Here is a 13,022-nt window from a genome sequence, read left to right on the forward strand (position 1 = left end):
GGAGGCGGATTGTTATTCTCTTGTTGATGGGGAGCCAGTGGAGGTCTTTCAGGTGACCGGAAATGAGAGCTTGGCGGGGGATGTCTAGGATGCGTCTGGCTGAGGCGTTTTGGATGCGTTGGAGCTTCTTCTGTAGTTTGGCTGTTGTTCCGGCGTAAAGGGTGTTTCCATAGTCCAATCGGCTTGTGACCAGTGCATGGGTGACCGTCTTTCTTGTTTCGGTGGGGATCCAACGGAAGATTTTTTTGAGCATACGTAGGATGTTGAAGCATGATGATGTGACAGCGTTGACTTGTCTGGTCATTGAGAGGGAGGAGTCCAGGATGAAGCCTAGGTTACGTGCGTGGTCTGTTGGTATGGGTGCTGTTCCTAGGGCCGGTGGCCACCATGAGTCGTCCCAGGTGGAGGAGGATGATCCTAAGATGAGGACTTCCGTTTTGACCGAGTTCAATTTTAAACGGCTGTTCTTCATCCATTCGGCTACTTCTTTCATCCCTTCATGTAGGTTAGTTTTGGCGGTGTTTGGGTCTTTGGTGAGGGATAGGATCAACTGGGTGTCATCTGCGTATGAGATAATGTTGAGGTTGTGTTGGCGCGCAATGGATGCGAGGGGACTCATGTATACGTTGAAGAGGGTGGAACTGAGTGAAGAACCTTGGGGTACGCCGCAGATGACTTCAGTGGCCTATGATTTAAAAGGGGGGAGGCGGACTCTCTGGGTTCTTCCGGTGAAGAACGAGATGATCCAGTCCAAGGCTTTACCTTGTATTCCGACGTTGTTGAGGCGTTGTATAAGGGTGCTATGACAGACTGTGTCAAAGGCTGCGGAGAGGTCAAGTAGGATGAGGGCAGCAGTTTCTCCGTTGTCCAGTAGAGTTCGAATGTCGTCTGTTGTTGCGATGAGGGCGGTCTCGGTGCTGTGTTTGGCTCGGATTCCGGACTGTGAAGGGTCGAGGGATTTATTGGATTTGAGGAAGGCGGCGAGTTGGCTGTTGACGGCTTTCTCAATGACTTTTGCAGGGAATGGGAGGAGAGAGATGGGGCGGTAATTCTTAAGTTCATTGGGGTCTGCTGTAGGTTTCTTCAAGAGGGCGCTGAGTTCGGCATGTTTCCAGCTTTCCAGGAAAGTGGCGGAGTTGAGGGAGCAGTTGATTACGTCTCGGAGATGGGGTGCGATGATGGAGTTTGCTTTGTTGAAAATGTGGTGAGGACATGGGTCGGTTGGCGATCCTGAGTGAATGGTGATCATCAGGCAGATGGTGTCTTCAGTGGTGATTGGGTCCCAGGCGCATAGGTTGTTGGAGGGGGGTTATAGTTCACAGGTAGGGGGGGTGGGTTGGTCTCCAAAGCTGTTATGTATTTCTGCGATTTTGTTGTGGAAAAACGAGGCTAGAGAGTCACAGAGGTCTTGGGAGGGAGTGATGTCGTTTGTGCCGGCGGTGGGGTTGGTAAACTCTTCGACAATGTTGAATAGTTCTTTGCTGTTGTGGGCGTTGTTGTCGAGTCGGTCCTTGAATGCTGATTTCTTGGTGGATCGGATTAGTTGGTGGTGTTTGCGGGTGGCGTTCTTGAAGGTTGCCAGGTTGTCAGTGGTTGGGTTTTTTCGCCAGGCTTTCTCGAGGGTGCAACAGATTTTCTTGGATTTCTTAAGGTCGTCATTAAACCAGGGGGCTTTTTTGTTGCCTTGTCTGATTTGATGGTTTTTCAAGGGTGCTAATTCGTTAGCGCTGTGGGTGATCCATTGTGTGAGGTTTGTGGCTGCTAGGTTTGGGTCCGATGATTTTGCAGGGGGGTATTGGTGTAGCGAAGTGAAGAGCTGGTCGGTGGTAATTTTGTTCCAGTTTCTCCGGGGGATTGGTTGTGAGTGGTTGTGGGTCGTAGTCTTTTTGAAGTTGAAGTGAACGCAGCTGTGGTCCGTCCAATGGAGAGTTGTGGTGTGATTAAAGGAGATGTGCTTGCTGGAGGGGGAAGATTGGGTCGAGCGTGTGCCCTACAAGGTGGGTGGGGGTGTCAACTAGTTGTTTGAGTATGAAATTGGCGAGGTTGTCTAGAAGGGTGGTGGTGTTGCTGTTGATGTTCTTTTCCAGGTGGAAGTTGAGGTTTCCCAGTAGAATGTATTCCTTGGAGGGGAGGGCGTGAGGGCTGATGAAGTCAGGGATGTCTTCGCAGAATTGTGTGCGGGGTCCAGGTGGTCTGTAGTTGAGGATGCCTCTGAGTGTGGTCTTAGGGTCGGTGTGAATCTGGAAGTGAAGGTGTTCGGCGGTTGTGAGGTTGTCATCGGAGCTGGTTGTGATGCGGATGGTGTTCTTATGCACGATGGCGATTCCTCCTCCTGTTTGGTTGGTGCGGTCCTTTCGGATGATCTTGTAGTTGTCCGGGATGGCAATGGCGATGTCGGGAGCTGAAGAGGCGTTCATCCATGTTTCTGTGAGAAAGGCGACGTCCGGCGATGTGGTATCGAGAAGGTTCCGAAGTTCAGTGGCGTGTCTGTGGACCGAGCGGGTGTTGAGTAGGATGCACTCCAGGTGGTTAGTGTAGGGGCTCTGTTTGGAGTCCGTGGAGTTGGTGTGGGTCCTGATGCAGTCGAACTTGCAGGAGTGGCAGGTGAAGGATCCATGGGTGTGTCCTGGGGCGGCTAGGTAGCAGTTTGGGAATCGGCCGCGGTTGAGTGCTGAGAGGGTAGTGGAGTCGTACGTTATGCTGGTGGAGAGGAGTTTGCGGGGGCCAAGGGGTATGGCACTGGGCGCGGTCCAGGCGCGGGCGGGCGTAGACAGGCTTACCTTTGGCGCGCATGGGGCGCGACCGCTGCGCGTGATTGCTGCGCACAGAAGCATCTGTCATAAGTGGATAGTGGAGGGGGTGGGGCGAGGGAAGAGCAGCTGGGAGGCGGGAGCGGGGTGGAGGGTCGGTATAAGAGGCACAACAACAACAAAATTGCAGCAACAAAAAGAAAGCAAAACAGGGCGAGACTGGGGCACAATCTGAGGTGACTCCTAGGTATGGGCAGAGGCACAACCGGGCATAAATAACTTTTAAAATCTATGCGAGCAGAGCAATGCGAGCAGTATAATATGTAGCAGTACAAGACAATGGCAGCAATGCAGAGGTATTATAGTGCTAGGAAATCACTAACAATCACACTGAAATATCGCTAATGATAATGGCAGCAGAGTGAGCGGAGCGCAGACGCGCTGGTCTAAATCAGCTTGGAAGCGCTACGATACCACAAATCAGCTTGAAAGCACTACGATACCACTAACTAAATCACTAACAATCACACTGAAATATCGCTAATGATAATGGCAGCAGAGCGAGCGGAGCACAGACGCGGTGGTCTAAATCAGCTAGGAAGCGCTACGATACCACAAAGCCTTGGGAGCGTGGTTCTTTCCAGGATTCATTTGCTGGCAAACTAAACACCTCTGGCAAAGACTCTCTGCTACATTCCTGAATTTAGCATTAAACCAACTCTGTCTGAACAACCTAATAATGGCATCCCGCCCTAGATGGGAATCTCAGTGGAACATCCTAGCAATAGGAGCAAGCATACAGTCTGGTAACACAGGCCTATCATCAAGGTAAACTATGACACCATCTTCAACCCTTTTCTGACAACCTATTTTTCTCCACTCTTCCCTTTCTATTGGTTCTGCTTCATTTTGCAAATCTCTCACTTCCTCCCACATTCTCACACCTTCAAGCAACATAAGTTGGCAGCTGTTTCCACATACATCTATTTTCTTATTTACAGCCATTTTATATTTGGCGCAATGTTGGGCTAATTGGTCAGCATATCTGTTACCAGCTGTCACTTTGTCATTTCCGGATTGGTGAGCAGCACATTTGACCACAGCCACTTCCTTTGGTAATGGAATTGCTTCTAGCAAATCTTGTATATAATGACCATTTTTATTAGGAGTACCTGAAGAAGTCGTAACCGTAAATGGTTACTTTCCAATTTTTCCCAAATTTCCAGGCTTTTGTTAATGTAACCAATTCGGCTACTTGTGCAGACTTGACTCCAGGTAAATAGGATGCTTCAGTGTTGCTGGGTTCAGAATATTACACCTGACAATGGTTACATTTCCTGCACCTACAATGATTCGCTCATACTTAGTCAGCCGACTAGGAGTTAGGTACTGAGTCTTGGTTCTTGTTAGCAAAATCACAACTGCGTGTGGAACATACACTGTCACTGGATGTCCCATAATAATGGACTCCCTTTGCTCAAGGCACATGCAGGTTGCAGCTACTGCTTTCAGGCATCCTGGCAATGCAAATCCACTGGGTCTAGTATGGAAGAAAAATATGATGCCACAGGACGTTCCATCTTCATCTGGAGTTTGAATTTCAACACCACTTGGGGTGCAAAATATAGTGCAATTCATTTTGCACAATAAATCTCTGCCTAACAGATTTACTGGTCTAGAATCGCAAACAACAAATTTGTGTATTTCTTTAAAATTACCTATTCTAACTTCCATTGGTTCTCTGACTGGGGTACTAATTTGTTTATTAGAAATGCCCACTACTTGGATCGCTTCTCCCGAGAGGGGTAGGTTTGGAATGTCTGCTGTACTCACTGTAGAACGGGTAGCACCAGTGTCCAATAGAAAGGTGACATAATTTCCTTTAACCTTCCCTTCAATGTATGGACCTGACTGATCTACCGGCAAAGAGGCGCCAAGTACGCACTTCTCGTCCTCCCCTCTCAGGCACCATCAGTGTGGCTCCTCCTTGAAAAATGTGTTGCTCAACAGAAACGGTGATGTCACTGCTTCTCTATTACCACTTCCCTCCCAGTTTGTGGTATCCACACTTTGGTGTGCTTTGCTCCTAAAATTTGGTATAAGTGCAAGGGATAACTGGTTTTGTATTACCTGCTGCTGTTGCTTCCGTGGCACCTTATTCTGCATCTGTGGATTCAAATCATCAGTTTGAACAGTATTATTTTGCACAGCCAAACACTCGTTCTTTGAGTGCCTTAATGTGCCACACCCATGACAAGGGAACTTCTTTTTGGCTTCCTATCGATTGAATTTTCCCCTTGGCTTACCCCAATTACCATCTCCTTGAGTCTGGTTATTATTCATTTGACTTAACTGGAGTTCCTGTTGCTCTGATGATTTTACTTGTGCCCACATTACTCTTTTCCTTTAATTCTCTTAGTTTATTGTCAAGTTCATGTTCACAATATTTTGCATATTTAAGAATTTCATCAATCGGCTTTGCCTGTCAACAAATTTTATGACCTTTAATCCAATGTGATATTTCTAGTCTTAATCCTGACACCTACCGATAGATGAAATGCGTCATGTCTTTCATGTCAATGTTGCCCTAACCACTGTACTGTTTAAATACTTGTAACAAGCATTCATAAAATGCATGTACAGATTCATCTTTATTCTGGGTGGTTCGATCTATTCTACTCCAATTAGTTTTCTTTGCAGGTACTTTTCCTTTGAGGAACAGTATTACTTGATTATATTTCTTCATTACATCTTCTGAGGAGGCTCCTGTCTTTGGGTCTCTAGGGTACTCATCACTTGGCCAATCAACAGCAACTTTACATTCTGTCCACATATCTACAGGAACAACAATGTCAAATAACCCCTCTAAATCTTTTAAAAGACATTTTGAAACCTTCACAAATCTCTCGACTTTTCTGTACCGCTCTACAGGCTTCTCTCGTAGTTTTGAGAAATCATTTGTAAATGACAAAATATCCTGTCGGGACCATGGGACATGTACATAACCTCCACCAGGTACCTCTCTCAAGGGACACAACCTTTCCACTTTTTCTGCTTCTTTTAATACATATTCAGATGCAGTGTGTTTTGATCTAGTCTCTTCTCCAGGTGTTATTTCAGTTTCTTCTGCCTGGTCACTAATCATTCCTTGTTCAGGTGTTTGCTGAATTTGATTTTGATTTGATTCACCGTCTTCTTCCTGAACACATTTTTCTACTCCTATCTGGCCCTGCTCAAGCTCTTCGAACACTTGATTTTCTTCTGCCTGAGCTTCCACCCTAATACCTATCTGTCCCTCTTCAGACACTGGAGTTCTTGGTGAAGTGTGGATTGTCTGAGTATCTTTATCTTTCCCTATCTGGTCCTCCTCAGAATTACTGTTAGCTTGGATTTCTGTAATCTGAGTACATTCTTCTAGACCAATCTCATCCTCACTATTACTCTGACCGTCTAGATAAGTCTGAATTCTGGTTCTCACGTATTCTGCAGGTATCTCAACTACTGGAATCCAATCATCTTGACTGGTGCTTGGTTTTTCCTCTTCAGCTACTTCAGGATCGAAATATTGAGGCCCCTCAGCTGCACAACTTTCAGCTTCAGTTTCAACAGGTTCAGTCACTCTTTTTGTGTGACTGGCATAGATCCAGTGTGGAACTCATTCACACTTTACAGCTGTGGTGGTAACCAAAATTACTTGACGTGGTTTTTCCCACCTTGGTGCAAGGCAAGATTTTCTAGTGGGTTTCTTTAAACTACCCAATCACCTGGGGTCAGGTCATGTGCTGGAGTTGCTTGTCTGGCGACAGTGTCTTACCCAACCTGGTGAGAGATAGAACACACTTGGTCAGCCAGTTCTTTGCAGTGCTCCAGTACTAAATCATCAGATATATTTATCAGCTGGTGTCCTGGCACCCATGCTTGCCTTATTGTTCTTCCCATTAGTATTTCATGAGGACTCAAGCCTATGTTCCGGTCTGGAATACTTCTGAGTCCCATCAGAACAAGAGGTAGAGAATCTGGCCACTCTAATCGGGTAGATTCATACATCTTTCCCAATCTTGACTTGATTGTGCCATTCAGTTGTTCTACCCCTCCAGATGCCTCTGGGCGGTATGCACAGGGCAGCTTTTGCTTATCGTTTAATGCTTCACAGATTAGGTCAATTATTTCATTATTAAAATTACAGCCTCAGTCTGATTCAATTGTTAATGGAAAACCAAACCTAGGTATGAGTTCTCTGAGTAGGAGTTTGGCTACAGTAATGCTATCATTCCTACGTGCGGGGTAAGCTTCTACCCATTTTGAGAACAAACAGACAATAACAAGAATATATTTTAGTCCTCGACAAGGGGGTAACTGGATGAAATTAATCTGTAGTCTTATAAATGGGCCTTCTGCCTGTCCAATCTTTCCTGGCAACACTAGTCAAGTCAAGTCAAGTATAAATTTGTATAGCGCACTACTCACCCAGAGGGTCTCAAGGTGCTTGAAGGAGGGGGAGGAGCTTTATTTATCAAATATCCAAGTTTTTAGTTGTTTTCTGAAGGAGAGGTGGTTCTGTGTAAGGTGGAGGTGGGTGGGAGAGAGTTCCAGGTCTTGGCCGCTAAGTAGGAGAAGGATCTTCCTCCCATGGTGGATCTTTGGAAGCGTGGAATTGCGGCGAGGGCTTGATTGGACGATCAAAGTTGGCGGGTGGGGGTGTAAAAGGACAGGCGTGACTTGAGGTATTTGGGTCCAAGGTCGTAGAGGACTTTGTGTGCGTGGGTGAGGAGGCGGATTGTTATTCTCTTGTTGATGGGGAGCCAGTGGAGGTCTTTCAGGTGACCGGAAATGAGAGCTTGGCGGGGGATGTCTAGGATGCGTCTGGCTGAGGCGTTTTGGATGCGTTGGAGCTTCTTCTGTAGTTTGGCTGTTGTTCCGGCGTAAAGGGTGTTTCCATAGTCCAATCGGCTTGTGACCAGTGCATGGGTGACCGTCTTTCTTGTTTCGGTGGGGATCCAACGGAAGATTTTTTTGAGCATACGTAGGATGTTGAAGCATGATGATGTGACAGCGTTGACTTGTCTGGTCATTGAGAGGGAGGAGTCCAGGATGAAGCCTAGGTTACGTGCGTGGTCTGTTGGTATGGGTGCTGTTCCTAGGGCCGGTGGCCACCATGAGTCGTCCCAGGTGGAGGAGGATGATCCTAAGATGAGGACTTCCGTTTTGACCGAGTTCAATTTTAAACGGCTGTTCTTCATCCATTCGGCTACTTCTTTCATCCCTTCATGTAGGTTAGTTTTGGCGGTGTTTGGGTCTTTGGTGAGGGATAGGATCAACTGGGTGTCATCTGCGTATGAGATAATGTTGAGGTTGTGTTGGCGCGCAATGGATGCGAGGGGACTCATGTATACGTTGAAGAGGGTGGAACTGAGTGAAGAACCTTGGGGTACGCCGCAGATGACTTCAGTGGCCTATGATTTAAAAGGGGGGAGGCGGACTTTCTGGGTTCTTCCGGTGAAGAACGAGATGATCCAGTCCAAGGCTTTACCTTGTATTCCGACGTTGTTGAGGCGTTGTATAAGGGTGCTATGACAGACTGTGTCGAAGGCTGCGGAGAGGTCAAGTAGGATGAGGGCAGCAGTTTCTCCGTTGTCCAGTAGAGTTCGAATGTCGTCTGTTGTTGCAATGAGGGCGGTCTCGGTGCTGTGTTTGGCTCGGAATCTGGACTGTGAAGGGTCGAGGGATTTGTTGGATTTGAGGAAGGCGGCGAGTTGGCTGTTGACGGCTTTCTCAATGACTTTTGCAGGGAATGGGAGGAGAGAGATGGGGCGGTAATTCTTAAGTTCATTGGGGTCTGCTGTAGGTTTCTTCAAGAGGGCGCTGAGTTCGGCATGTTTCCAGCTTTCCAGGAAAGTGGCGGAGTTGAGGGAGCAGTTGATTACGTCTCGGAGATGGGGTGCGATGATGGAGTTTGCTTTGTTGAAAATGTGGTGAGGACATGGGTCGGTTGGCGATCCTGAGTGAATGGTGATCATCAGGCAGATGGTGTCTTCAGTGGTGATTGGGTCCCAGGCGCATAGGTTGTTGGAGGGGGGTTATAGTTCACAGGTAGGGGGGGTGGGTTGGTCTCCAAAGCTGTTATGTATTTCTGCGATTTTGTTGTGGAAAAACGAGGCTAGAGAGTCACAGAGGTCTTGGGAGGGAGTGATGTCGTTTGTGCCGGCGGTGGGGTTGGTAAACTCTTCGACAATGTTGAATAGTTCTTTGCTGTTGTGGGCGTTGTTGTCGAGTCGGTCCTTGAATGCTGATTTCTTGGTGGATCGGATTAGTTGGTGGTGTTTGCGGGTGGCGTTCTTGAAGGTTGCCAGGTTGTCAGTGGTTGGGTTTTTTCGCCAGGCTTTCTCGAGGGTGCAACAGATTTTCTTGGATTTCTTAAGGTCGTCATTAAACCAGGGGGCTTTTTTGTTGCCTTGTCTGATTTGATGGTTTTTCAAGGGTGCTAATTCGTTAGCGCTGTGGGTGATCCATTGTGTGAGGTTTGTGGCTGCTAGGTTTGGGTCCGATGATTTTGCAGGGGGGTATTGGTGTAGCGAAGTGAAGAGCTGGTCGGTGGTAATTTTGTTCCAGTTTCTCCGGGGGATTGGTTGTGAGTGGTTGTGGGTCGTAGTCTTTTTGAAGTTGAAGTGAACGCAGCTGTGGTCCGTCCAATGGAGAGTTGTGGTGTGATTAAAGGAGATGTGCTTGCTGGAGGTGAAGATTGGGTCGAGCGTGTGCCCTACAAGGTGGGTGGGGGTGTCAACTAGTTGTTTGAGTACGAAATTGGCGAGGTTGTCTAGAAGGGTGGTGGTGTTGCTGTTGATGTTCTTTTCCAGGTGGAAGTTGAGGTTTCCCAGTAGAATGTATTCCTTGGAGGGGAGGGCGTGAGGGCTGATGAAGTCAAGGATGTCTTCGCAGAATTGTGTGCGGGGTCCAGGTGGTCTGTAGTTGAGGATGCCTCTGAGTGTGGTCTTAGGGTCGGTGTGAATCTGGAAGTGAAGGTGTTCGGCGGTTGTGAGGTTGTCATCGGAGCTGGTTGTGATGCGGATGGTGTTCTTATGCACGATGGCGATTCCTCCTCCTGTTTGGTTGGTGCGGTCCTTTCGGATGATCTTGTAGTTGTCCGGGATGGCAATGGCGATGTCGGGAGCTGATGAGGCGTTCATCCATGTTTCTGTGAGAAAGGCGACGTCCGGCGATGTGGTATCGAGAAGGTTCGAAGTTCAGTGGCGTGTCTGTGGACCGAGCGGGTGTTGAGTAGGATGCACTCCAGGTAGTTAGTGTAGGGGCTCTGTTTGGAGTCCGTGGAGTTGGTGTGGGTCCTGATGCAGTCGAACTTGCAGGAGTGGCAGGTGAAGGATCCATGGGTGTGTCCTGGGGCGGCTAGGTAACAGTTTGGAATCGGCCGCGGTTGAGTGCTGAGAGGGTAGCGGAGTCGTACGTTATGCTGGTGGAGAGGAGTTTGCGGGGGCCAAGGGGTATGGCACTGGGCGCGGTCCAGGCGCGGGCGGGCATAGACAGGCTTACCTTTGGCGCACCTTTGGCGCGCATGGGGCGCGACCGCTGCGCGTGATTGCTGCGCACAGAAGCATCTGTCATAAGTGGATAGTGGAGGGGGTGGGGCGAGGGAAGAGCAGCTGGGAGGCGGGAGCGGGGTGGAGGGTCGGTATAAGAGGCACAACAACAACAAAATTGCAGCAACAAAAAGAAAGCAAAACAGGGCGAGACTGGGGCACAATCTGAGGTGACTCCTAGGTATGGGCAGAGGCACAACCGGGCATAAATAACTTTTAAAATCTATGCGAGCAGAGCAATGCGAGCAGTATAATATGTAGCAGTACAAGACAATGGCAGCAATGCAGAGGTATTATAGTGCTAGGAAATCACCAACAATCACACTGAAATATCGCTAATGATAATGGCAGCAGAGTGAGCGGAGCGCAGATGCGCTGGTCTAAATCAGCTTGGAAGCGCTACGATACCACAAATCAGCTTGAAAGCACTACGATACCACTAACTAAATCACTAACAATCACACTGAAATATCGCTAATGATAATGGCAGCAGAGCGAGCGGAGCACAGACGCGGTGGTCTAAATCAGCTAGGAAGCGCTACGATACCACAAAGCCTTGGGAGCGTGGTTCTTTCCAAGATTCATTTGCTGGCAAACTAAACACCTCTGGCAAAGACTCTCTGCTACATTCCTGAATTTAGCATTAAACCAACTCTGTCTGAACAACCTAATAATGGCATCCCGCCCTAGATGGGAATCTCAGTGGAACATCCTAGCAATAGGAGCAAGCATACAGTCTGGTAACACAGGCCTATCATCAAGGTAAACTATGACACCATCTTCAACCCTTTTCTGACAACCTATTTTTCTCCACTCTTCCCTTTCTATTGGTTCTGCTTCATTTTGCAAATCTCTCACTTCCTCCCACATTCTCACACCTTCAAGCAACATAAGTTGGCAGCTGTTTCCACATACATCTATTTTCTTATTTACAGCCATTTTATATTTGGCGCAATGTTGGGCTAATTGGTCAGCATATCTGTTACCAGCTGTCACTTTGTCATTTCCGGATTGGTGAGCAGCACATTTGACCACAGCCACTTCCTTTGGTAATGGAATTGCTTCCAGCAAATCTTGTATATAATGACCATTTTTATTAGGAGTACCTGAAGAAGTCGTAACCGTAAATGGTTACTTTCCAATTTTTCCCAAATTTCCAGGCTTTTGTTAATGTAACCAATTCGGCTACTTGTGCAGACTTGACTCCAGGTAAATAGGATGCTTCAGTGTTGCTGGGTTCAGAATATTACACCTGACAATGGTTACATTTCCTGCACCTACAATGATTCGCTCATACTTAGTCAGCCGACTAGGAGTTAGGTACTGAGTCTTGGTTCTTGTTAGCAAAATCACAACTGCGTGTGGAACATACACTGTCACTGGATGTCCCATAATAATGGACTCCCTTTGCTCAAGGCACATGCAGGTTGCAGCTACTGCTTTCAGGCATCCTGGCAATGAAAATCCACAGGGTCTAGTATGGAAGAAAAATATGATGCCACAGGACGTTCCATCTTCATCTGGAGTTTGAATTTCAACACCACTTGGGGTGCAAAATATAGTGCAATTCATTTTGCACAATAAATCTCTGCCTAACAGATTTACTGGTCTAGAATCGCAAACAACAAATTTGTGTATTTCTTTAAAATTACCTATTCTAACTTCCATTGGTTCTCTGACTGGGGTACTAATTTGTTTATTAGAAATGCCCACTACTTGGATCGCTTCTCCCGAGAGGGGTAGGTTTGGAATGTCTGCTGTACTCACTGTAGAACGGGTAGCACCAGTGTCCAATAGAAAGGTGACATAATTTCCTTTAACCTTCCCTTCAATGTATGGACCTGACTGATCTACCGGCAAAGAGGCGCCAAGTACGCACTTCTCGTCCTCCCCTCTCAGGCACCATCAGTGTGGCTCCTCCTTGAAAAATGTGTTGCTCAACAGAAACGGTGATGTCACTGCTTCTCTATTACCACTTCCCTCCCAGTTTGTGGTATCCACACTTTGGTGTGCTTTGCTCCTAAAATTTGGTATAAGTGCAAGGGATAACTGGTTTTGTATTATCTGCTGCTGTTGCTTCCGTGGCACCTTATTCTGCATCTGTGGATTCAAATCATCAGTTTGAACAGTATTATTTTGCACAGCCAAACACTCGTTCTTTGAGTGCCTTAATGTGCCACACCCATGACAAGGGAACTTCTTTTTGGCTTCCTATCGATTGAATTTTCCCCTTGGCTTACCCCAATTACCATCTCCTTGAGTCTGGTTATTATTCATTTGACTTAACTGGAGTTCCTGTTGCTCTGATGATTTTACTTGTGCCCACATTACTCTTTTCCTTTAATTCTCTTAGTTTATTGTCAAGTTCATGTTCACAATATTTTGCATATTTAAGAATTTCAGCAATCGGCTTTGCCAGTCAACAAATTTTATGACCTTTAATCCAATGTGATATTTCTAGTCTTAATCCTGACACCTACCGATAGATGAAATGCGTCATGTCTTTCATGTCAATGTTGCCCTAACCACTGTACTGTTTAAATACTTGTAACAAGCATTCATAAAATGCATGTACAGATTCATCTTTATTCTGGGTGGTTCGATCTATTCTACTCCAATTAGTTTTCTTTGCAGGTACTTTTCCTTTGAGGAACAGTATTACTTGATTATATTTCTTCAT

The sequence above is a fragment of the Lissotriton vulgaris genome, chromosome 4_1 (genome assembly GCF_964263255.1).
Source record: "Lissotriton vulgaris chromosome 4_1, aLisVul1.2, whole genome shotgun sequence".
Taxonomy (NCBI): Eukaryota; Metazoa; Chordata; class Amphibia; order Caudata; family Salamandridae; genus Lissotriton; species Lissotriton vulgaris.